Genomic DNA, 23,686 nt, shown 5'->3' with positions numbered 1-23,686 from the left:
GGCTTTTTTCATGTGGATTAATTTGAGTTCTCTATAGATCCTAGTAATCAAGCTTTTGTCTGATTGAAAGTATGCAAATATCCTTTCCCATTGTGTAGGTTGTCTCTTTGCTTTGGTTATTGTCTCCTTAGCTGTACAGAAGCTTTTCAGTTTAATGAAGTCCCATTTGTTTATTTTTGTTGTTGTTGCAATTGCCATGGCAGTCTTCTTCATGAAGTCTTTCTCCAGGCCAATATCTTCCAGTGTTTTTCCTATGCTTTCTTGGAGGATTTTTATTGTTTCATGCCTTAAATTGAAGTCCTTTATCCATCTTGAATCAATTTTTGTGAGTGGGGAAAGGTGTGGGTCCAGTTTCCATCTTTTACATGTAGACATCCAGTTCTCCCAACACCATTTATTGAATAGGGAGTCTTTCCCCCAAGGTAAGCAGACAGAATTAAAAAATGCTTTTTAGCTGTGTAACTAGTCACAAATTCCACTTCAAACAGAATCAAAGTGCATCCTTGTCAAAAGCTGGTAACAGATTGGTGTACTTGACCCCCATATTCATAACACCAAGCAACTTCATGTGTTAGTGCCTCCGGTCAGGTGGGGGAAGGTGGAACTAAATCATGAGCATAGCAGCTGTCACTTTAGCCCTTATGACTTACTGATTTTTTTTTTTTTTTTTTTTGGCCGAGGCTGGGTTTGAACCCGCCACCTCTGGCATATGGGACCGGCGCCCTACTCCTTGAGCCACAGGCGCCGCCTGACTTACTGATATTTTAATTGTGCTAGTTGACCTGGGAGAATTATTTCATTGAAACTTACTTTATCTTTGCTATTTTAAGTATGTTAATTTAAAAAATAAAAATATATATGTATCAAAGACCAAAAACATGTTAATAAAAATAAAAGAATTTGTTCTGTAAATTTTGGAATCAGTCAAAAGGCTGCACTTACGGACCCAGAGGGTCATATTGACCTTAAGGCCTTAGGTTCCACACCTGCGTGTTAAACTCTGATGTTCTATTATTGATTATATGTTTATTGCTGAAAAATTGGGTGGTGAAGTCCCCTACTATTGTATTGAGGTCATCTTTCTCTTTAGATCTATTGATATTTTCCTTATATATTTAAGTTTAAGCTCCTATGTTAGGATATATATTTATAACTGTCATATCCTCTTGTCTTATTGACACCTGTGGTGTTATAAAATGGCCTTCCTTGTCTCTTTTTACAGTTTTTGGCATAAAGTCTATTTTATATGCTATGAGTATAGCTTTCCCAGCTCTTTTTTGTTTTCTGTTTATAAATAGTGCCTTTTCCCACCCCTTCACTTTCAATCCATGTGTGTCTTCACAAGCGAAGCGAATCTCTTATAGACAGCATATGGTTAAATATAGTTAGGTCTTGTTTTTTATCTTTTTCTTCATTCAGCTATTCTTTGTTTTTCCATTGGCGAATTTAATCTATTTGCATTTAAGGTAATTACTAATAGGTAAGGAATAACTATTAATACTGCCTTTTTCGTTACTTGTTTTCTAGTTATTTTGTAGATCCTTTTTTTTTCTTTCTTCTTTTACAAGTCTGTTGTAATTATGTGATTTTCTTCTATGGCATGTTTTGACTCTACTTAGTTTTGATTTTTGGTGTATTTATTGTAGGTTTTTGCTTTGTAGTTACCATCAGGCTTTCAGGAAACATTCTAATTATAAAAGCTATTTTACATTTAACTTTAATTTCACAGAAAAAGAAACAAACAAAAAAGCTGTTGTACTGTAACTTCATTTTCAATCCATCTTTTGAATTTTGAATGTTACAATTTACATATTTTTATTGCTTTTTTAACATTAGTAACTAAAATGTAGAAATTTTGATAGAGAAAAACTTCCAGCTTCACCTTAAATTATGTATTATACATTTACCTTTTAGAAACCTCACTTGAATAAAACGTAAATTTTAAATTATTGTTGGTTTGTATTGCTTTTCTGTCTTATAATTTATCTGATATTGTTTCCTGTATGATGATATGTTTCTTCCTTCTCTATTAATTTTATTGCTCATTGCTCTTTATATGTATGGTAATGTGATATCATTAGGAATACGTAGCTCTCATTCTCACAAAGCTATCTAGGGGTACTTTGACAATGTTAAAGAATGTTAATTTTTTACTTTCTGTTCTTCTTTTTTCTTCTAAATGAAACCACAAGCTTTCCTAGCAGAAAAGTGATCATTGGATTTATACGTTTCTCTATAATATAATAGAAAAATATCCTTGATAACTTTCTGGGACCTAGTTTTCATTTCTCATATTAAGTAGATTTTACATCTGTAGCAAATTATTGAAGTCCTCTGAACTTTATTTTCTTCATCTGTATCTAGGTTATAGTCATGTCTAAGATGTTCTCTCAGATTCTTACAGGGTTACAGTGTACTTAGCCAAGTAAAATGCAGTCGAAGTCATTTAGGTTAAAATTGTAAAATCTTTTTAACATCTATAAGTCCCTTTTTAATACATATAATAGCATTTTGTATGATTCTGAAGAATAAAAATATCACATGGATGGAAGACGCCCTAATATGCTAGCTTCTTCTTTCTAGTGTAGACTTGTCTGATGCAGATGAGTTCCTTCCTTCTTTCCACTTCACTGTACTAGAATTTAGACTCTGTAAATATCTGCTTGTCTTCTAGTCTTTACCCTCCATTTGCTCTAGGAAATCTGATTTATGCTCTGCTGTTTCTGTGAGAAGACTCTGCTGTTGGCCACTAAGTCCCGTGCCTGGTGGCCTTCCGTTAGTCCTAGCCGCTTTTTATTTGTATGTGGCACTTCATATTGTAGAAAACCCTTCCCTCCTGAAATCTTCTTTCTTAGATGATTGTCAAAGAACAACTTTGGATCTACTAATTCTGGAAAACATTTTTTACTCCTAAATAGGTTTATGTATAAATGCCTGAGTTTTGACATGAGAACTGCCTTTAAGTCCATGTTCTGTGTCCCTGCAGTAGTTATGTGACCTTGAACACGTTGTTAATCCCACTGCTTTATTTTCTCATCTGGGAAATGAGGATCATATTTGGTGCAAACCTCACAGGGATGTTTTGAGCCATTCAATGAGCCTATGTGAATAAAAGTTTACTAAAGTGAGACTCTCAATAATTTTAGATATTATTGATATATTTATCATAATTATTATTTATGAACAACTTTTCTACCTTTTAATCATTTATTTTTTCTCTTAACAAAGCTCTGATGTAAGGTCTCTGTTCTTTTCTGTGCATGACAACCATATTATCCCTGCCTTCCTAAACCTCTCATGATGTCTCCTTTATTAGATTAACATTTAAGTCCAGAGTATCTTTACATAGATTTCTTGTGTTAATCCATATGCCAGCAGTGGAATATACCATCTTCCCTGCCAAACATCAACTCCACTGCTCAACTGTCACATCTGTTAGTTGGTCTGTTAAACTAGAAACTGAAATTATGCTTAACTCTTTCATTTTATGCATTGCTTAGCCCTATATAAAATATGATGCCAAACCCATGTTTCCTTCATAGAAGTGCCTTTATGATCAACTATTTCTCTGCCTTTTCTGTTGTCCTATTTAAGGCTCTTGTTAGCTCATAATTGTATTCCTTAAGTATCTCCTTACAGAGTATCTTTCACTACATTCTTAATTCTGGTCACTTCTACAAACCATTGCCAGAAAAATATTATTTTTAGATATTATTTTATTCTATAATTTTTATGCTTGAGACATAAACTGGTTTTATTGCCTGTTATATTAAAGCTCTCTGCCTGACTTTGGGACCTCTGTGTATGTTAGTGATGTTACCCACATGGACCTATGCCTAAAAAAACCCTAATGATAGCCACAGGCATAGTTCATATCCACATCCCTTACCCCACCCTGTATAAGGTTCTTCCCATACCTGGAATCACCTCTTCAATACTGAAGGAATTTTTTTCCTTTTATTTTCCCTTTGTGGTTTAACTAAAGTTCTATCATTTCTGTGGAATTATATCTTACTTTATCCTGCTTTTTACTTCTATTAGAACAACAAAACTCTATCATTGTGAGTGATATAAATATAAAAAGAAAATTTACTTATTCATGAAATTGTAACAATCAGGGATGTAGTAGGGGCAATAAACAAATAAGGCCAGCGGCCCAATGTTGACAGGTCCACCCCCTGTACCTTTTAATTCCTCCACTATTTCATGAAGGCATTGTCCTCTCTTTTATTTTTTTTATTATTAAATCATAGCTAAATAGCTAAATAGCTGTGTATGTTAATGTGATCATGGGGCACCATACACTGGTTTTATAGACCATTTGACATGTCCTCTCTTTTAATTTGAACTGCATAATCTCAAGAACTCATGACCCAAGGTAATCGTGTATCCTTAGAACGTTTCTAAAACTGACTCACCCTTTCAGTGCAAAGTCAGTAACAGATAGGACTCCCATTTCAGGGATTTTTCTCACCCCAAACTACCCCCTAGAGGCTTAGGCAGAATCAAAGATATCTTGAAATAAAGGGAGAAAACAAACTGCACTGGCAGCCTTGATATGCTTCAGAGAATAACTTGCTATTCCTGTGTGTTAGGTAATCCCAATGGCTTACTACATCCTTCTGTCCCAAAGGTGTGATTAAAGGATTCAAGTATGGAGAAAACAGCAAATGTTAGTGCATCAGAATGAAAAAGCCAACACTTTGATACCATCCTGGGATTTCATCAGCAGCAAAATGAGGGCAGGAGAATTGGACCATGAGCAATTTTATTAAAACACTGGGTGAATCCAATCAAGATGCTTTAGCTATTAAGTTCCCTGATGACAGGGGTTATGTCTGTTCTAATTTGTTTTGTGAGGTGCCTACATAGGCAACAGGGATAAGGACTGCATTTTAAAGAAGCACTAAAATGTTGTTACTTTTTAGCGACACTATTAAATATTCGGTGTGCCACTATATCTAATGAGAAGTTTTAGTTTTAAATTTCTGGGATGGATGCTTGGCAGTAAGTGACTTAATATTGGCCAGGTATCTAACTGTTGGTGTTATGGATTGGAAGTCATAGGTATTAGCTAAAGCATGGAGAACAGAGCATTTTTATTAAGAGGAGTGGGTCATAGGCAGTTGCTGGTGTTTGCACTCAGCAAAGTCAATTTAAGTGAGATTTGAACTTAGCCAAACTACAGAGCCAAGCTCTTAGGATCTATTTATGACTCCCTATGAGTAAGAAGAAATTCAGAGAGAGCGCTCAGACAGAGCTAACTTTTGTTGAATATCTATTCTGAACTGGATCTTGGGCTGATAATTGTCCTATTATACCTGATTTGACTTAAGAAACTGAAGCTTAGAGATATTTAAATAACTTGTCTAGGGTTATGTATCTAGGAAATTGCAGATGTAAAATCAAACTTAGTCCATATATGACAAAGGCCAATGCCATTTCCAAATACCATAACCCTGTAACAACAAAATTATATTAATTGCATTTTACCTAAGAATTTGGTTAAACTTTTGTGACTGAAAGTTTTTTAAAAAACTCTAAAAAGCTCAGCTACAGACAACTATATTACTCAACTCAAAATGCCATAACAAAGAACAGCAAACTAGGTGCTTCTTAAATAGGAGAAACGGATTTCCTCACAGTCCTAGAGCTATTACATTAGGATAAAAGGGGTCAGCAGGGTGTGTTCCTTCTGAGAGCCTCTCTCCTTGGCTTGTAGACGGCCACCTTCTTCCTGTGTCCTCAGGTGGTCTTCTCTCTCTGCCTCCTAATCTCTTCTTATACTAAAAGCAATGTATATAAACAGTATGTATTGCTTATATCAGTTGAGGACCCACCCATATGACTTTATTTGCCTTTTTTCTCTTTTTGCCTTAATCACCTGTTTAAGAGCCATATCTCCAAATACAGTCATATTCAGATGTACTGGGATTTAGGACTTCAACAAATGACTTTTTGATGAGACACCGTTCAGCCTGTACTAAGGGCAAAAAGTACTTTGACATACCCAAGAAATTAATACAAATGTCTTATGACAAAATGCATAAGATAAAATACGACAAAAGTAAATATTCCATGTGAGATACAGTCTCCATTACCATAACTTTCTTGCAAGTTACCGTCTTTTCTCGCCTACATTAATCTCCCAGTTAAGCTTTCTGATTTTTCTCATGTTCAACTTCACATGAAGTAATAACTTGTCATTTAAAAAAATAAAAATCTTATAGCATAATTCCAAAGGTCATCATTCGTTTTCAATCCCATGGGAATGCCAACCCCTCACCAAGCTATATTATAAAGGGGCTCTGAATATTGTCATGACTTCATTTCCGTTTTCAACATCATAAATGTGTCCTTTATTACTCTAATCTCTGTAATTATAATACTCCATTGTGTCTCTCTGGGCCTCATTCCATTCTACCATCCCATTATTGACACTATTTTTTTTCAAGTGTGTTGAGGTCATGTCACTTGCCATATCAAACCCCTTCTTTGCAGTTCTTTCTGTACCAACTTGGGCTTCCTTATGGAGATTTGAGGTTACTGGTCCTTCTGTATATAGCCTCTGGTGTAGGCAGACTGGATGTGACCACAGGCATATGTACCTCAACCTTCCTACGCTCTGGTTATTCCATCTAAATGCAAAGTATGCCCCTTCTGCAAGGCTGAATTTAAATGTTGCTTCCTAAACCATGATTCTCCTGGTACACTAACGCCAGAGAGATACAATTTTCTATTCTCCACTATCAATCTTTTACCTTTGTTGTACTGGATCATTTTGGAAATTAAGTTTCTATGATAGCCAGTTAAACCTCAGTGGTCCTTTCAAGGTCTTGGAGTAACTGAAAATATGGAGAGATTATTGCCCACCAGAATCTTAGGTTATTTTATTGGCATAGTCCACGTTGTGCTGGCATTAACTCATAGAGACATTCATAAGAGAATTGTTAAAATTTTAAGCACCTGTTGTTAAATAGAGCCATTATTAAAAATTAAATTTCATGAGCTCTAATTAAATAAGTTACAATAAAACAAAAGTAAAATATCACTAAATTCTAATTAAAAATAAATATTCCATATTAGTCATATTAATCTGAAATTTAAAAAGAAATTATTCCTATCCATTTATCTGTTTTCTATGCTCGTTAGGCTATTTATAAACTATAATATCTATATGATCCATGTATTACACATTGATATTCCACTGAGTATCCAATCCCAACTCCACGTTTAGTAAGCTGGCATTGGTAGCTAGAAATTTATCATGTTAGATGTATTTACACCACAAATAAAAGAAGACTACAAATTAGCGTATGACTTACTTTGTTGTTGTCTAAACCTGAGGTATAAATGAAGAAACTATTAAAAATTCCGATTCATCTTAAAAATCTATTGTGTCCATCACCACTATTTTGTGAATAGCACAAATTATACTTTTCAGAATTTGAAAGTTTTTGAAAATTCAGTAAAGAAGTTTCTTGCATTATTGATTGATATACAAAGTTCTAACACACAAAGTATTAGATTTTACTTTTCTCATAATGTTAAATATATATAAAAATTTAATCAATATTCATGTCAAAACTATACTAATTAGTTGTAATCATAGGTTGCTTATGGACATAAGATTTTGACAACATTTAATTAAAGAATTTTTAATTTCAAATTAATTTGAAGATACACATGTTTAGGTTACATTGTTTTCAATTCTAAGGCTAAGTTCAAGTTATAGGCGAGCCCTTCAGCCATGGAGTATGCTAAACACCCTGACATTGTGCACAGTAGGTGAGATCCCATCAATTGCCTTCCCTCCTCCCAACAGTCACACTCCCTCTTCCAACACTGCCCTTGCTAGACAATATTTGTGTTTCATCTTTTATGGGGGTGTGAAGTTGCTTATACATTGGTTTCATATTAGTATTGAGTACATGAATACTTTTCTTTTCCATTCTTGAGCTACTTAACTAAGAAGAATGTGTTTCAAGTCCATTCAGGAAAATACAAAAGATGTAAAGTCTCCATCTTTGTTAGGGCTGAATAGTACTCCCTGATATACATATGCCATAGTTTGTTAGTCTATTCATGGGTTGATGGGCATTTGGGTTGCATCTATGACTTGGCAATTATGAACTGGGTTGCAGTGAACATTTTGGTGCAAATGTGCTTGGGGTAAAATGATTTTTGTTCTTCAGGGTACTTACCAAGTAATGGGATTGAGGGCTCAAATGGAAGGTTAACTTTCAGTTCCTTAGGAATTCTCCATACGTCTTTCCATAAAGGTTGTATTAGTTTGCAATACCACCAGCAGTGTGAAAGTGTTCTCTTCTCTCCACATCCATGTCAGCATCTGCAGATTTGGGACTTTGTAATGTGGGCTAATCTCACTAGAATTAGGTGATATCTCAGTGTGGCTTTGATTTGCATTGCTCTGATGATTAGAGATGATGAGCATTTTTTCACCATTCATCTGTCATCTTCAGAGACGTTTTTGTTCAATTCTCTTGCCCACTTATAAATGGGTTTGTTCGTTCTTTTCTTGTGGATTAATTTGCGTTCTCTGTGGAGTCTAGTAATCAGGCCTTTGTCAGATTCGTAACATGCAAATATCTTTTCCCATTCTGAATGCTGTCTATTTACTTTAGTTGTGGTACCCTTAGCTGCACAGGGTACAGCTCGATCATGTCCTACTTATTTATTTTGGTGTTGCTGCAATCACCAAGGGATCTTCTTCTTAAAATCTTATCCCAAGTCAATTTTGTCAAATGTTTTTCCCACACATTCTTCTAGAATTTTTACTGTTTGTGTTAAATTTAAATCTTTTATCCAGTGAGAGTCAATTTTTGTCAATGGTGAGAAGTGTGGGTCCAGTTTCAGTCTCCTACATGTGGCTGGCCAGTTCTCCCAGCACCAATTTAAATAGGGATTCTTTTTTCCAGTTTATGCTTTTGTTCGGTTCATCAAAGACCAGATGATGATATGTGTCTGGGTTCATCTCTAGGTTCTCTATTCTATTCCATAGACCTATTTTTGTGCCACAATCATGCTGTTTTGACCACTATAGACTTGTATTATACCCAAAGAGGATGAAATGTCTGGGAATATATCTAACAAAGAATGTGAAAGATCTCTAATAAGAGAACTATGATATATATATTTATATGAAAGCTATAAATTAATTTCATAGCAGGGCTGAGTACATTGTTTATAACCCAATTATACCCCAAGAATATGAGGAAAGGGGAAAGGTAGGGGAGTGTGGAGGATGGGTGAAGGGAGGGTAATTGGTGGGACCACACCTGCGGTGCATCTTACAAGGGCACATGTGAAATTTACTAAATTTCGAATATAAATGTCTTAACAAAATAACTAAGAAAATGCCATGAAGGCTATGTTAACCAGTTTGATGAAAATATTTCAAATTGTGTATAAAACCAGTACATTGTACCCCATGATTGCATTAATGTACACAGCTATGATTTAATTAAAAAAATAAAAATTTTTAAAAAGAGAGAGAACTATGAAACCCTGAGAAAAGAAATATCAGAAGACGTTAAAAAAATGGAAGAACATGGCTGGGAAGAATCAACATCATTAAAATGTCCATACTTCCCAGAGCAATCTACAGATTTAAGGCAACCCCCATAAACCCTCATCAACCAACCAAGTTGGTTCATCAACCAACTTTGAAGAACTTGAAAAAATAGTACTTCATTTCATATGGAATCAGAAAAAAACACTAATAGCAAATACAATTTTTAGAAATAAAAACAAATCTGGAGACATCACGTAAATAAAGCATTTTGTGAGAATTAATTGGCTATAGGAAATTTATAAGAAAGAGCATTGTATATCTTATTATTTTGAAATTATATGCTACATAAATAATAAAATTTGCGATACCATCATGCATATGAATAAATGCAAAAATTTGAAAGATAATTCTGCAAAATGAGCACTCAAATGGCCTCAGCACTTCAACCTTGTGTTAGTTTTCCCTTCTTCCCTGTCTCAGTCTTGATTTGCCTCAACCCTGCCCTATACTAATGTGGGCAGAACCAGAAAAGTCTGATAACATCCTGATCATGTGTCCAAATTAGTCCTTTGAAATAGGACATGACTGACTTATTATATTTTTGATGTAAAATATAAAAATTAACATTACCTAGACATAACTGAAGGGGAAATAGGAGGAGTGAAAGGAAGCAGTGCACAAGTCTTTGATGTGTCCGAATAGAAGTAAACTCTTCTTCTCTTGAACTCTGCCTCCTGTATCAAGTCCAGTACTTTGTATCTCTATTGTGGTAGTAACACATACAAGCACACACACCTATGCTCTGGACATAAAGGATTTCAAATTTTCTCACAATCTCTTAGAAAGTCAAACAAATAAACAATTACAATAAAGCACAAAAACTCCTGTGATATTGGAATGGAGTTGTGCACAGTAGAGGCTGTCTATCTGAGAATGCTTTCACTTTCAGCTGGGTCTTAAAGGATGAGTAGGAATTAGGTGAATATCAATAGAAAAGTATATATTTCAGGGGAAAGGAAATTATGCAAAATTCACAAATGTAAAATAGCATCATCTATATATACTTTTGGTATGGTTGGAGCATGTGCTATACCTAAGGAAAAGTCAAGCAGTGAGACTGGAGAAAAAGGTTAGGCACTAGATCATAAAAGTCTGGATGCCCTTGAGTATCCTAAGTTTGGACCCCACCTTGAAAGGTACAGAAGATAAATCTCCTCTTTGTATGTATAAAGTGGTGTGTTCTAATAGAAATGCAATGCTAGCCATTTGTGTAATTTTAAGAAAAAGTAAAAAGATAAATGAATGACACTAATTTTAAGAATATATTTTATTTAATCTAACACATACTAAATTTTACCATTTCAACATGTAATCCACAATATAAAATATTGATGGGATATTTTATATTATTTCTTTCACAGTAAGTCTTTTGAATCATGTTTTTCACTAATAGAACCTCCCAGTTTGGACTACACGTGTCAAATGCTCACTAGCCAATTGTGGCCAGTGACTACCATATTGGACAGCACAGGTCTAAACTGTAGAAGACAGTTGCCAAGACCACCGTGCATGAACACAGCATGGTTACCCACTGAGTGAAGCTCAGACTTTGGCAACAACAGCACAGCCATTGAACTATGTTTTAATTATTTTTACTCATTTTCCAAAATGAGTCCTTCCTCTCAATACTGAGGCAAGATACTAAGTCTTTCCAGAAGGAATCTGGCAACCACAGAACCTAAACAGCACAGATCTGAACTGGAGAAGGTGGTGACAGGCCAGGGAGCTGCTGTCAAAGAAGCTACTTCTTTTCAGCAAATGCTGTCAAGCTTATTTAGCTTTGGCTGTGCTGCAGAGGATTTTCTGCCATCAGCTTGGGATGGGAGATTTCTGCATTGTCATTAGATCCAGTTAGAATGGAGGATCAAAAATGGAGACTAGTGAGCTAAAACAGAGGTGCAGTGAGTAACTTAACAACCTACCTGACTCACTGCCACACAGTTCGATACAGAACTTTGTTCTTTCTGTGGAAATGGAATTACTCTTAATGAGAAAAGTGCTACAGCAAAGTGCTACAGCCTTCACCTGTAAATCTGACAGCTTACAAAGAAAGCAGAAAGAAGTTAAATCTGGTGTGGCAGAGTGGGAATTTCAACCATAGCCTTTTATATTCATCTAGGTAGAATAAGTAGAGAGAGAAATGACTCAAAGACTCTAATATTTTTAATAAAATTAATAAAATTTAATAAAATTAATAAAAAAATCCATTTTGCAAATGTCAACTATCATATATTAACAAAATAATAAAAATTTAACATACTGAAAAAAAATTTAATATTGACATCAGTTTTTTGTCTTTCCTTCTGAAGTTCCTCCCCAGCAATGATGTAGTCAAGTAACTAATACAAGATGATATGGCATGCTTCTTTCCAAGAGTCCCTTTTTATTTTTCGGGCCTTTGTTTGTGGAATAGCTATAATTAACCATTGTATATTTGGTAGAATGGCTTTGAGATTTAAACACCAATTCTGAGCAATGATGTGGATTGAATCATTTAATGCTAAATCATATATTTCTATAATCTTTCTGGAAATTAGGCAAAATATTTATTTGTTAAATAATATATGTTTGTTGGAATTAATTCAATTCAGTAGCATCTGGAAGTAATTTCAAGTGAAACATTGAGCAGCGGGTGGAAAGACTGCCTTTGGAAGAATGACAGGACCAAATTGAGCAATTCTCACTCAGAGGAGGAAGAGTAACAAGATACTACAGAAGAAGAGAGTGGGCTTTAAAGTTTAACAGACAAGAGTTGAAATTTCAGCTCTTCCCTTCACTAGCTATAAATTCTCGGGCAAATTCTCTGGTGTGGGAAATAATAGCTGCCTCATCAGGTTGGTTGGTTTTAACTTTTTAAGTGACCAGTGCGGTACTTTGTACATGTTATTAACCTTTTACCAAACAATTTCACTGGATCTAGATCAGTATTAATGATAATGCTGATGAGAGGGATGACAAAAGATGATGAAAATGCTTCTGTGTTAAGTGCTTACTCTTTGCCATGCTCTGCGCTAAGCACCTTACCTCAGGTACCCTCATCAAAAAACGATCAAACAAAACCTCTCCTTAGATTTCCACATTCTGTTCCAATTACCACATCATACCTTTTGGCCCTTTTCACCACCGAGTGTTTCAAAGAAGTGGTATAAATACATTATCTTTATTCTTTTACTCCCTTTCACACAAGCCTACTCCCATATGACTTCAATATGCGCCAAAATTAGTGGATTTGTTTCGCTACCCAGCTTACTTTAGTTATTCAGCACACTTCCCGTACAAAAGAAAATTGAAGCACTTTCTTATCTTGATTTCCATAAGAATTCATAAGAAGTTTCTTTTCTTCTCCATTGTCTTTGTCAGCCTTTTCTTCTTAATGTCCAAATATTGGAATTATTTATGGTATAACTCAGAGCTCTCTCCCCTTCATACCCTATACCTCCATCTCATATTGTTGTTATCTTACATTCTGATGACTTGGAAATAGTTCCAACTCAAGATTTCTAATCTCTGAGCCGGAATTTCCTTATTTCATTTCATAGTTAACATTTCTATTTGGCTATTTTACATACCTTTAAAAATGAAATTTCTAAAACTTGAGTCTTTTAAAAAAAAATTTCAATCTTCTTTCAGTTCTTTCTAAATCAGTTCAGTCAACCAAATTTTAGGAACTAGAGTTGCTGAAGGATTTTTGATTCCAGGGCTCAAGATTTTACAATATAAACCAAGATAACACTCAAAAATTTTTTCCTAGTAGTAAGGACATGATAAGTGTCACGTATTCTTTTTTAAACTTTTATTTCCTATCTTCTACCACATATAAATTTGTATGGTCAACTAGCACTTTTGTTCTTAAGATCATGAATACTTCCTTATCTAGCCCCATACTTGATAGCCAGAGGAAAGTTCACCAATTTAGCAGACCACTCAGCCAACCATTTGGCATGTACTTTTACAACAATATCGAGTAGCCTTGATTAGTATTCCTGTAAATAATATTTTATGTATATAGTTAAAAATCCATAAGTTGAATTATGCATAGTCCTAACATGTAACTTCTATATGGTAACTGCATTAACAATTATGTTATACTAGCAACTTTTTTTCTGATGAATTCACTACTGGAGTATTGCTCAAATGCTGATTATATAATTCATTCCTAGAGTAATACCTGAAGTGAATTTGCTAAATGAGATCCTTCTAGTACTTCCAGTAACCTTGGATGAGATCCAATAATGCCTCATGCTTAAAGCTCTGCTATATGGGTTGTGGTATATAAAGATTCCAAGGTAGGATTAAAAAGAATTGGGCTATTGACCAAAACTTGGAAATCTATTGCTAGCAAATGTTTTCCTCACCATCCGATTTATAATAATTTATAGAACCTTGATGAGGGTACATGATAGATGATGATAGCTTCTTACTCCAGCCCTTTGGCTTTAAAACATTCACATTAATCATCTGTTCAGCATCCTTATCACCTAGGTCTTAGTATTGTAGCCCTGTTTAGGAATATTCTTTGGAATATTTAACTTTCTTTTTTCAATTCATTCAGTAAAATATGTATGAGGGTAGAAATATCTGCCCTGAAGAACTTTATAGTCTAGTACACATGTAGCATGGGATAAACGTAAACAAATGAGTGAAAATGTAAAGTATTAAAATGCTATATTCACTGCATATATGGTTGTAATGGAGGAAAGGCATCCTTAAAAAAAAAAAGGAACATCATTATAAAGATATTAATAAAATGAGAAGAGGTGTTTGCCTCTCTGTCATTTTTTTACTCCTAGCTATTTTATTTAGCTGCTAGTTTGGGCCATAATTCACTCAATGTGGTCTGTTTGGGCTACAATCCTTGATAAACATTTCTGTTTAATACAGTAAGAGATGATGACTGGGTACTGCTCACACATATACCTTTAGGGGCTGTTATCCTAATGCCATACACACACGTGAGAATGACTGTGCTTTTCTTTTTTTTTGTAGAGACAGAGTCTCACTTTCTGGCCCTCGGTAGAGTGCTGTGGTGTCACACAGCTCACAGCAACCTCTAACTCTTGGGCTTCCGCGATTCTCTTGCCTCAGCCTCCCGAGTAGCTGGGACTACAGGCACCCGCCACAATGCCCGGCTATTTTTTGGTTGCAGTTTGGCCGGGGCTGGGTTTGAACCCGCCACCCTCGGCATATGGGGCCGGCGCCCTACTCACTGAGCCACAGGTGCCGCCCGACTGTGCTTTTCTTTACTGTTGTACTCATTGCCACCTGCAAGAAAACTCCCACTTCAGGTATAAATCAGATGGTGATTTATTGCACCTGCGCAGTGGGCAACGGCCCCAAAATGAGGAGCAGGCTGATTTTTATACCGTTTTTGTGCTGTGCGGCAAGCTGGCAAGTACAGAAGCAGAACATGACGGTTAGCTCAGGGCGGAGTTACACTCAGGGGGCTATAGCGTGGCGGTTGGCACTGGGACAGCTTGGGAAACTCAGTAGCTTGGGACGTTCTGCTTGAGTAAGCTTTCACCATTGTTTTACCTATGGCTAGGAGTCTTTGGGAACTCAGGGAACTTCCTTATTCTATTCTGAAACCTGTTCCTGGATTTTGCAGGGTGGGGCTTTGAGACGTGTGGGGACTCAGGCTAAGACAGTTAGGGGCCTTTAGGGGTCTTTTTGCTAAGTCAGTTATTACATTACTAGTAATTGTCTATAAATATACTGTGTTTACAGTAGCAACAGAATATTAATAGTAAAGCCATTTGTAATTTAATTTTAAATAACTGTTTATATGGGGAGAAGCATAAATATAAAGTTTTTTAAACAATTATAAAAACAAAGATTATGCTCTTAGTATTATAAAATAATACAATGAGCTAAGATGTGTACATGTCTAAAGTTATATGTCTAGTGTTATTTTTGTGCATGCCATTTAATTAATAAATATATACTGAATGAACAACTAGCAAGCAAGATAACACTATCCCAGTGGAAGGATCCTTAAAAAGCATAGTGAGGTAGGTCAAGTTTAGCTCCACAAGCATTCCCTTGGTGGCCCCAGGTAGATGTGATCTCTATTCTAGAGAAGTTTACAGTCTAGGGAATTTAATTAGACCAGAAAGCATGAATAAGATTTCAACATAGGAAAATGAAGAAAAGGTATTCCAGTGGGAGGAACAACATTAATAAAAATAAATAAGTGAGAATATGTGGGGAATTGAAGGTATATATAAAAGAGAATAGTAAAAAATAAGACCCCAAAAATAATGGTTGGGAGGGTTAGGAAAATGAAAGACAGGAGACGATAGAGGTTATATTAGCACATAAGCATCAATGCCAGGAGTAAGGAGACCCTGATTGTAGTGGGAGAAGCATAGAGGACAGTGGGAAAACAAGAGAAAAAGTAATTGCATATTTTCAGTAGATTCCATGAATTTAATTTTGATTCTTATGATAGTTTTCCCTGACACACATAGGATTTATGAATTTTAACTATGCCCTTAGTGGGTATTTTGGCATAAAAAGAAAATGTCTCACTAGATATATCCTATCTATGATATACTTTATCTCTTTTACTCTAAACTAGCCACACGTAGCACACTGTTTACCACTATTAAACTGGTACTATCTGAAATAGCATTTATCTATGACTATATAATAAATTACATACAAAAGTATTAAGTGCCTTGTAATGTAAAATTCAAATAAACAACCTCTATTAAGTTAGAAGAAAGTTTAGCAAATCCTGTTTTCAACATGTGCTTTGTAGGCTCAATACAGGCGGGCTGGCACAAGGCAGGTGAAATAGTATTAGTGAAAGGGACTAGTTTTAAACAATATTTGAGATTTAGTTATTAGACTAGGTTATCGTTAATGGGAAAACCAGTGTCCTTAAGGGGAAAAAATCCATGTATTTTGGTTATTTTACAACTCTATTTTTCAAGGTTTTTTTTCTTTTTTCTTTTTTTTTTATTGTTGGGTATTCATTGAGGGTACAATAAACCAGGTTACACTGATTGCATTTGTTAGGTAAAGTCCCTCTTACAATTGTACCTTGCCCCCAAAAGGTGTGTCACACACTGATTCTTCAAGTTTTAAGTGGATTACTGTATAATAAATAACTCATTAGAATGACACCCACTAAACACAATATTGCAATTGTGACTGTAGGTCCCATAGTCAGTTGGATAATCATTTTCATCAGGAAAATCCCCAGTAGGTGTTGATTACTTTGTACTACTCATTCATTCATTTGGTATTTTCTTGAATATGCATTAGTTACTTAATAGGCTTCTGTGAGACATTAACAGTAAAAAACAATAATATTCCTGTGTTGCAAACGCCAGAATTTCCTTCTTTTTTAAAGGATGAATAATATTCCATTTTATATATACACTATATTTTTTTAGCCATTCATTCACTTTTGGGCACTAGGATTGAATTCATAACTTGACTATTGGAAGTAACGCTGTCAGGAACAGGGGAGTGCAGATAAAATCCTTTGGAAATATACCCAGAGGTAGGATTGTCATATTATTTAGAAATTCTATTTTCAGTTTTTGGAGAAGCTTCTATACAGTTTTCCATAATGGCTGCACTATGTTACATTTCCACCAACAGAATAACAGGATTCCTGAAAACAAACCCAATCAAACTCATAGAAACAGAGAGTAGAATGGGGATTATTAGAAGCTGGGGTGGGAACAGGTGAAATGTTCGTCACAGAGTACAAAGTCTCAATCAAAATTGAGAAGTACATATTTTGAGATTTCTTGACTACAATTAAGAACAGTGTATTGTATATTTCAAAATTGCTAAGATAGTAAATTTCAAGTGTTCTCACCATAAAAAAGGGTAAGTGTTTAATTAGATGTGTTTAATTATTCTGCATTTTATACATATGTCATAACATCACTTAGTATTCTATAAATACAGGGGAACTTTTGTAAGTTGACAAACCGATGAACTTATGAACAGATCAACAGAAGGAACCAGATGCACTGCACTGATATGTTCATGTGTGGCGCATGTCCGATCTATGCAGGTTAGGTCAATTTCAGGGGGTGGTCAACGGAGGAAGGTGGTCCACTAAGGAGTTTCTACTGTATATGATTCAAGTTTGAAATTTACAATGAAGTTTTTAAATTTAAAAATAGTAGTTTTCATGTCTTGAAGGGAAACACAGAGAACAGTAAAGATTATTTTGTATTATGGGGGCAGAGAGAAGTAAATTTAATTACATTTAAATATCAACATCTACTCTCCTCTCTCAAAGACTTTTAAAATGTGTTATTTAAATTTTTTTATGAAATTTATATTTTTCTATTTCTCAAAATTAAATAGTCTATGCCGAATTCCTTATTTTTGCAAATGCCTCAGCATTAAATCAAAACAGTAAATATAAGTTAATGGGTTGACAAACAGAAAGACTAAAAATAAATCAAAGAATTATTTGAAAAACCAGTGATTTAGACCTCTTGACACATTTTTTAGAATGTGTCCCTATGCCCCTTAAACTTTGTTAATTGCAAAATAACTAGATTGCACCCCTGTCATCATCACAGACACTCTTATCGCTTTTGATTCTGGAGAAGTAAGAAAAAGATGCAGCCAGCCCACCAGTGTTTTTGGCTGGGACTCAAGCTAGCTTACTCTGCTTTGCCCTTTGCAGTTTGTCAATGATGATAAAACTTTCCAAAAATCCACTCCCAGAGTTTGAGGATCTCATCCACAGCAAGGAACCTGTGGTACAGTAAGCACACACAGGGCAGGAGTCAGCAAATACAGGTTCAACCCACGGCTCCACCACCTACTAGCTGTCTGTGAACTTTGGTTTTATCAGCTATGAGGGGGAACTATATTAACTCTTATCACATAAGAAGAGGGAGAATTGAGCTAATAAATATGGACTGAATTTCCAAAAATTAAACTGTTAGACACATGTAGTTCTTTTATGTTTTTTTCCTAGCATATTTAACAGTATGGTGAGCTCTATGCAGTTGAGATCCAGTGTCCCCTAATTATTTGATATCTGCTTCCCTGGATGGAATTGCGATTCCAATTCCTAGGTCTAGTTGATTTTCTTGTTACAGTCTCCTGTATTTTTTTTTTTTTTTTGTAGAGACAGAGTCTCACTGTACCGCCCTCGGGTAGAGTGCCGTGGCGTCACACGGCTCACAGCAACCTCCAGCTCTTGGGCTTAAGCGATTCTCTTGCCTCAGCCTCCCGAGTAGCTGGGACTACAGGCGCCCGCCACAACGCCCGGCTATTTTTTTGTTGCAGTTTGGCCGGGGCTAGGTTTGAACCCGCCACCCTCGGCATATGGGGCCGGCGCCCTACTCACTGAGCCACAGGCGCCGCCCAGTCTCCTGTATTCTTCAAAGCAATTTGCCTCACCCACCTAACTTTTGAAAACTCAGAATATGAGTCTTTTGGATTCTTAACATGCTCCAAAAATATCTACTATTGAAGCATCATGACCTTTAAATGGAGAAGAGAAATGCAGATATAATTGGAATTCTAAGAGTCCTGAGAGCCAGCTGTAAAAATAGCAGGGGGAGAAGAATCTGAACCATTTATATCTGTGAATGCAGTTTAGCCTTCCACTTACTGCTCTGCAAATATAGACCTAACTGCCTCATCTGCTTTCTTATCTGTGGAATGGAGGTCATAATACCTACCACAATCTATCATTGTGGGAGTTAAATGAGATCATATATATGATACGTATAAACAGTACCTGCTATGTATACGCTACCTGGAATATAGCTGATTGTCAATATTAATTCCCATTTTTCTTTTTTTTTTTTAATTTTTTTATTAAATCATAAGTGTATACAATGATATGATTATGGGGCATCATACACTCACTTCATAAACCATTTGACACATTTTTATCCCAGTGGTTAACATAGCCTTTCCGGCGTTATCTCAGTTACTGTGCCAAAACATTTATATTCTACATTTACCAAGTTTCGCAAATACCCCTCTAATATGCACCACAGGTGTGATCCCACCGATTCCCCTCCCTCTACCCACCCCCCCCCTTTCCCACTTCCCCCTATTGTTAAGTTGTAGTTGGGTTATAGCTTTCATGTGAGAGTCCCAAATTAGTTTCATAGTAGGGCTGTGTACATTGGATATTTTTTCTTCCATTCTTGGGATACTTTACTAAGAAGAATATGTTCCAGCTCCATCCATGTAAACATGAAAGAGGTAAAGTCTCCATCTTTCTTTAAGGCTGCATAGTATTCCATGGTATACATATACCGCAATTTATTAATCCATTCGTGGATCGATGGGCACTTCGGCTTTTTCCATGACTTAGCAATTATGAATTGGGCTGCAATAAACATTCTGGTACAAATATCTTTGTTATGTTGTGATTTTTGGTCTTCTGGGTATATGCCCAGCAGAGGAATTACAGGATTGAATGGCAGATCTATTTTTAGATCTCTGAGTGTTCTCCATATATCCCTCCAAAAGGAATGTATTAATTTGCATTCCCACCAGCAGTGCAGAAGTGTTCCCTTTTCTCCGCATCCACGCCAACATCTCTGGTCTTGAGATTTTGTGATATAGGCTAGTCTCATTGGAGTTAGATGATATCTCAAAGTAGTTTTGATTTGCATTTCTCTGATGATTAAAGATGATGAGCATTTTTTCATATGTCTGAAGGCCGTGCACCTGTCTTCTTCAGAGAAGTTTCTCTTCAAATCCCTTGCCCAGCCTGCGATGGGATCCCTTGTTTTTTTCTTGCTGATGCGTTTGAGTTCTCTGTGGATTCTGGTTATTAAACCTTTGTCAGAGTTATACCCTGCAAATATTTTCTCCCATTCTGAGGGCTGTCTGCTTGCTCTGCTTACTGTGTTCTTAGCTGTGCAGAAGCTTTTTAGTTTGATCAAGTCCCAGTAGTGTATTTTTGAAGCTGCTTCAATTGCCCGGGGGGTTCTCCTCATGAAATACTCACCCAGACCAATTTCTTCAAGGGTTTTCCCTGCATTCTCCTCTAGTATTTTTATAGTTTCATGTCTTAAGTTTAAATCTTTAATCCAATGAGAGTCTATCTTAGTTAATGGTGAAAGGTGTGGGTCTAATTTCAGTCTTCTGCAGGTTGCCAGCCAGTTCACCCAGCACCATTTGTTAAATAGGGAATCTTTTCCCCACTGAATGTTTTTAATTGGCTTGTCAAAAATCAAATAGCGGTAAGTAGCTGGATTCATCTCTTGGTTCTCTATTCTATTCCAGATATCTACTTCTCTGTTTTTGTGCCAATACCATGCTGTTTTGATCACTATCGATTTGTAGTAAAGTCTGAGGTCTGGTAGTGTGATTCCTCCTGTTTTGTTTTTATTTCTGAGTAATGTCTTGGCTATTCGAGGTTTTTTCTGATTCCATATAAAACGAAGTAATGTTTTTTCAAGATCTTTAAAATATGACAGTGGAGCTTTAATAGGGAGTGCATTGAAAGTATATATTGCTTTGGGTAGTATGGACATTTTGATAATGTTGATTCTTCCTAGCCATGAGCATGGTATGTTTTTCCATTTGTTAACATTTTCAGCTATTTCTTTTCTTAGAGTTTCATAGTTCTCTTTATAGAGATCTTTCACGTCTTTTGTTAGGTAAATTCCCAAATATTTCATCTTCTTTGGCACTACTGTGAATGGGATAGAGTCCTTAACTGCTTTTTCAATTTGACTGTTGTTGGTGTATATAAAGGCTACCGATTTATGAATGTTGATTTTGTAACCTGAGACGCTGCTGTATTCCTTGATCACTTCTAGGAGTTTTGTAGTAGAGTCCCTAGTGTTTTCCAGATACACAATCATATCATCTGCGAAGAGCGAGAGTTTGATCTCTTCTGACCCTATATGGATACCCTTGATCGCCTTTTCTTCCCTAATTGCGGTGGCTAAAACTTCCATTACAATGTTGAAAAGCAATGGAGACAATGGGCAGCCTTGTCTGGTTCCTGATCTGAGTGGAAATGATTCCAATTTAACTCCATTCAATATGATATTGGCTGTGGGTTTGCTGTAGATAGCCTCTATCAGTTTAAGAAAAGTCCCTTCTAGACCAATTTTCTTGAGTGTTCTGATCATGAAGGGATGCTGGATATTATCAAAAGCTTTTTCTGCATCAATTGAGAGAATCATATGGTCTTTGTTTTTTAATTTGTTTATGTGCTGAATTACATTTATAGATTTACGTATATTGAACCAGCCTTGAGACCCTGGGATAAAACCAACTTGGTCATGATGTATAATTTGTTTGATGTGTTGCTGGATTCTGTTTGTTAGGATCTTGTTGAATATTTTTGCATCTATATTCATTAGTGATATTGGTCTATAATTTTCTTTTCTTGTTGGGTCTTTTCCTGGTTTGGGGATCAGGGTGATATTTGCTTCATAGAACGTGTTGGGTAGTCTTCCTTCTTTTTCTACATTTTGGAACAGGTTGAGTAATATAGGTACTAATTCCTCTTTAAAGGTTTGGTAGAATTCTGACGTGAAACCATCTGGTCCCGGGCTTTTCTTTTTAGGGAGGTTTTGTATAGTTGATGCTATTTCTGAACTTGTTATGGGTCTGTTCAACATTTCCACTTGATTCTGGTTAAGTCTTGGAAGGTGGCGTGCTTCCAAGTATCGGTCTATTTCCTTCAGATTTTCATATTTCTGAGAATAAAGTTTCTTGTAATATTCATTAAGGATTTTTTGGATTTCTGATGAGTCTGTGGTTATTTTGTCTTTGTTGTTTCTGATTGATGATATTAGAGATTTTACTCTTTTTTTCCTGATTAGGTTGGCCAGAGGTTTATCTATTTTATTGACCTTTTCAAAAAACCAGCTTTTTGATTTATTGATCTGTTGTATTATTCTTTTGTTTTCAATTTCATTTAATTCTGCTCTAATTTTGGTTATTTCTTTTCTTCTACTGGGTTTGGGGTTGGAATGTTCTTCCTTTTCCAGTTGCGTGAGATGTCCCATTAAGTTGTTAACTTCCTCTCTTTCCGTTCTCTTGAGGAAGGCTTGCAGTGCTATAAATTTCCCTCTTAGAACTGCCTTTGCAGTGTCCCAGAGGTTCTGATAGCTTGTGTCTTCATTGTCATTTTGTTCCAAAAAATTGGTGATTTCTTTCTTAATCTCATCTCTGACCCAGCTATCATTCAGCATAAGGTTATTTAACTTCCATGTTTTTGTATGGGTATGCAGATTCCTGTTGTTACTCAATTCAAGTTTTATTCCATGATGGTCCGAGAAGATGCATGGAATAATTTCTATTCCTTTAAATTTACTGAGGTTAGACTTGTGACCTAAAATGTGATCAATTTTGGAGTAAGTTCCGTGGGCTGATGAGAAGTATGTGTATTCAGTTTTGTTGGGATGAAATGTTCTGTAGATGTCTGCTAAATCTAAATACTGGATGGTTAGGTTTAAATCTAAGATTTCTTTGCTCAGCTTCTTTCTGGAGGATCGATCCAACACTGCCAAGGGAGTGTTGAAATCTCCAACGATTATGGAGCTGGAGGAAATCAAGTTACTCATGTCTGTTAGAGTTTCTCTTATAAATTGAGGTGCATTCTGGTTGGGTGCATAGATATTAATAATTGAGATCTCGTCATATTGAGTATTACCCTTAACAAATATGAAGTGCCCATTTTTCATTAGTCCTTAACCCTCAAGTTTTTCAAAGGACATTGGAATTATTAATCCATATCACTAATTTCCATATGGTTGTTTTTGTAGAGAATAAAACTTTAAACGTTTTTCATAAGCTTACACATTTTTCTGTTTTCAGACTAAATCTCAGTCAGGGATCTGTGTTTTTCAGTTGGGACCCCATTATAAATTTTCTTGATTTATATATAATATACAGAATATTATATGTCAAAATAAGACCCTGTAAGATATAGGATGTTACACTATATACAGGGTGGACTCGTGTGCAATTTACTATGTTCAACTATTTTAAATTGCACAAAAACTTTATCCCCACCGTGTATGTAATATGTACTATGTCTTTAAACACAAAAATATCAATTAGTGAGGTGAAATGATCATAAGATGAGAAGGGAAGAGAGGTAGAATGAAAAAAAAA

The 23,686-nt window shown here is 35.6% G+C and overlaps 1 protein-coding gene across 4 annotated transcripts in view; it reads left to right on the top strand.

The window, feature by feature from the left end:
* Positions 1–23,686, top strand: part of GRM5 (glutamate metabotropic receptor 5) — a 521,853-nt gene that overhangs the window by 168,054 nt on the left and 330,113 nt on the right. The window lies entirely within an intron of this gene.

This window comes from Nycticebus coucang, chromosome 14, assembly GCF_027406575.1.
Source record: "Nycticebus coucang isolate mNycCou1 chromosome 14, mNycCou1.pri, whole genome shotgun sequence".
NCBI classification, from domain to species: Eukaryota; Metazoa; Chordata; class Mammalia; order Primates; family Lorisidae; genus Nycticebus; species Nycticebus coucang.
The sequence above is the reverse complement of the archived record's forward strand: the minus strand, read 5'-3'. Positions and strand labels throughout refer to the sequence as shown.